We start from the raw sequence: 4,274 nt of genomic DNA on the forward strand, positions 1-4,274 counted from the left end.
TAGGTTTTGATGACTTGCTTAGCTTGATCGAGTTAGAAGGATTCAGTCCTAACATGTCTAATTTTTGCAAAGGGAACTCAGAGAGTTCTTGATGGTTTTACCGCAGTTTGGGAATGTATATTCTCTATGGACATGGGATGTATAGTGATTTTCCTTCTAGATGGGACCAATGGAAGGTTCGTGACTAGTGAATATATAGTTGATTGTGGCTCGGAAAGGGATTTTAAAGTTCTTATATTTATCATAGGATGGCATGTTGTATGTGGTATGTTGTGTAGGCCGGGGATTGGCATATGTAAGGTCGCAATTCAGTTTTGAAAGGAAGGTCATAAATTCTTAGACAACACAGGCAGTTTCAGATGACTAGGTAAATGATATTACTAAATGGTGTGTCTTGATAATGGTATGCACTTCAGAAAGAGGGAAATGTGGTTGAGTTAATAATACATCATAGGTATTGCGGTTGTGGACTGTGAGAAAATAGCTAAGGTTGGTCAAAGGGTAGTATGTGCTATGATTCAGTCGTTGTGAACCTTCGGAGAATTATTTATCTGTTGTGTGTGACTAGACTTGATGTATGGTCCATTGGTAGACCTATATGGATGTGTGTTCTGTATCACGACGGCTTGGTTGACTTCGAGTTGCCAATGGTGAGGTGTGTGTTGATTCGTCTGTTATTCAGCTTATTGGTAATCTGGGGAGACCTATGAGTTACCTTTCTGTGTTGCGAGGCGTTATGATTTGTTGGTTATAGGCACATATGGTGCAGTTCTATTAGTGTTTCATAGTGGAAGTCGAGCGGGAAGAGTAATTTGGTGTTGCTCGGTGAACGGCATATTGGTTATGTCCTATCAGGTGTGCATGGTGTATGTTATTTATTTCACCGTGGGTGTAATGATTGCTTTGGTTCCAGACATCAAATTATGCGTGGTTGTCGATTTCGAGCATAATGACTTGAGGTGTTTCATGTGGAACAGTGTTGGATAGGGTCGCACATCACAGCGAAGTTGTGTGGAGGTATGACCTTGCGGGTTAGATTTGTGTGTTATATTCCTACAATGCGAGACGGGTTCTCAACCTTGTGTTGTGGCGGTACTGGTGAGCTTGAGGTACAGCTCTTTCAATTGAGTCATTTTCATGATTTGAGTATGTTCGGACCGTTGCTTATTGGTGCGCGTACTATGCAAGTGGTGTTTTAGGCATGTACGGATGTGTCATGTCATCAGAGTAGTGTGTTGGATTAGAGGAGATCGTTGGGATCTTTAATGAATACAAACAGATTCGATTTCAGCATGTCGGGAGGATAAATATCTAGCTTCGGCTCAAATATTTGTTACGGTCCTTGCCAAAGAAGAAGTGGCCTTATGAATGGTTGATCTGAGAAATGGTTATGGTTTATTGCGTGTTTCATTTATCATTGGCAGTATATGGAAGTGTTGGAATGAGACTTTAGTTGATAAGAGGTTTTCTGTCGGTATTTGGTTGTTATGTGCATCTGTTGTGAATAAACGTTATTGCTACGAGTGTTTGAGTTATGTGGTATATCATATAATTGCACCTGATGTTGCAGGCATGGGCTATTACAGCTGGTTCGGGCCTATTTAGTGTATGAGTGTGGGGTTTTGATCGTATTGATGGTTGCAGAAGTGAAAATGTGGTTCTATAATTCATGGGATAGATTGGGTTGTGTAATTTCAGCTTCTATGTGTTATCACACCTATATGAGAAAGGGTGACGTGGGATCACCCCGGGTTATGCATGGTAAAGTTATTCAGGTATTGGTTGGCTATTAGAACAACTCTGAGTACGTTCGAGGACGAACGTGTGTTTAAGTGGGGGAGGATGTAACGACCCGATCGGTCGTTTTGAACTTTCGCACTTTGATCGCCAGTTCCCGGGCATGACTTGCCCCGTGTAACGTATTATGACTCATGTAGATCGTTGGTTTTGGTTTTCAAGAAAAATCGGAATGAATTTGAAGGAACAGTCTCAGTTGAAAGCTTTGAATTTGAAAGGTTTGACCAAGAGTTGACTTGTTTGTATATGATCTCGGATCGGAATTTTTATGATTTGGTTAGCTCCTTTAGGTGATTTATGACTTAGGAGCGCGATCGAAATGCATTTTGGAAGTCTGTGGAAGGATTTGGCTCGAACTGGCAAAGTTAGTATTTTGGCGAATTCTGGTTGATATGTGAGATTTTGATCCGAGGGTCGGAATGGAATTACGAGAGTTGATGTAGCTTTGTTATGTCATTTGTGATGTGTGTGCAAAATTTCAGGTTATTCGGACATCATTTGGTCGGGTTTTTGATCGAAAGTGTATTTCGAAAGTTTTTGAAAACTTAGGCTTGAATTCAATGAGTTTTGGATAATTTGATGTTGTTTGATGTGTTTTGATGATTGGAACAGGTTTGAATGATGTTATGAATTATGTTGGCATGTTTGGTCGGGGTCCCATGAGGCTCGGATAAGTTTTGGAAGAGTTTTTGGAAGATTTTGTCGTTTTGAGCATAAGTATGTAATAATCTAAAGGTCTATTTTTAGTTCTAGAGATCGAAATTTGATTTCGAGACTTCCAAAATTTTGATAACGAATTGTAGGAGTGATCTGGAAATTTTGGTCTAATTTCATCAAGTTGCGATTGGGTTTTTCACCCGAATCATATGTTAATTGTTTAACGAGTAAAATGGGTATCGCACTAAGTAAACGAGCTCCAAATTGAGTTTTGATTGAAGGACTATGTTCATATCATTATTTGTGACTCACAGGAACAAGAATAATTGAATTCCGAGGTCCCAGGCCCGAGAAATGAATTTTTGAGTAAAATTATTTTCTAAAAATATTTAAGGAAAATGGAAATGAAATTTGATTAGAAAGTGATGATATCGGGCCCGTATTTTGGTTCCGAAACCCGGTACAGGTCTTATATATAGTTTAGTCACTTTCTGTAAAGTTTGGTTGAAAACGGACGTCGTTTGACGTGTTTCGGACTCAAAATGGAAAATTTGATGTTTTATGAAATTTGAAAGAATTCTTGGATTTTAAAGCTTAATTCACGGTATATGCTGTTATTTTGGCGATTTGATCGCACGGTTAAGTTCGTAGGATGTTGTTGAGTTAGTGTATGTGTTTGGTTAGGAGCCCCGAGGGCTCGGGAGTATTTCGGAGGTGTCTCGGAGTGATTTCGGACTTAGGAAAAATTGCAGAAAATTGCAGAAACAGTACCGTGTACAGTACCCCATGAACAGTACCGTGTACAGTACCCAGCGAACAGTAAAACGTATGAACAGTACCCCGAAAATTTCTGGACAGTGTATAATTCGGGCAATCCGAGAGTTTTCTAATTTTTTGAGCAATGGACTCGGATTGAAGCGATTTTCACCATATGGATTGGGGTAAGTGTTCTATATCCAAAAGTGATTATATTTAATGATTTCATGGTTATTTTCATCATGAATTAGTGAATCAAATGGAAGAAATTGGAGAAAATTGTAAACCTTTCAAAAACGAAAATTCTAGATTTGGAGACCGAATTGTTGTCGGATTTTGGTAAAATTTGTATGGTTGGACTCGTGGTTGGATGAGGTTTCATATTTTGTAACTTTTGCCGGGTTCCGAGATGTGAGCCCCACGAACGAATTTTGAGTGTAATTTCGGATTTTTGATGGAAAATGTAGAATTCCATATGGAATTAATTCCTATAATTTTTATTAACTGAATGAATCATTATGGCTAGATTCGAGGCATTCAGAGGTCAATTCGAGGGGCAAAGGCATCGCGAGCTAGAGAATTAGCCGGTTCGAGGTGAGTAATGATTATAAATGATGTCCTGAGGATTTAAAGCCCCGGATTGTACATTGTAGTGCTATATTTAGGTAAGACACGCGCTGGATGATGAGCGCGGGGTCCTTTACTACTAGGGATTGTGACTTGGTCCATCCCGTATTGATGATTTTACTGCATATTTGATTGAAACTGATTTGTTATCATCATGATTTGGGTTGATTGCCGTATTTGGGCTTCGTGCCAATTATTTGAACCCTTCGGGGATTTTTATCACTATTTCCTCACTATTTTGACTTATATTTAAACTCAATCCTGTTGATGATTATTATTTTACAAACTCAGCCACTTTTATATAGATTTGAAACTCAAATGATATTTCTAAATGATATTTTGGGCTGAGAACTACTGTTTTACAAATGCCCAAGGGGTTTGTGATGATTTTCGGACTGAGTGAGGCCGAGGGCCATATGTGAGGATATGCTGAGTGG

The sequence above is a fragment of the Nicotiana tabacum genome, chromosome 11, assembly GCF_000715075.1.
Source record: "Nicotiana tabacum cultivar K326 chromosome 11, ASM71507v2, whole genome shotgun sequence".
NCBI classification, from domain to species: domain Eukaryota; kingdom Viridiplantae; phylum Streptophyta; class Magnoliopsida; order Solanales; family Solanaceae; genus Nicotiana; species Nicotiana tabacum.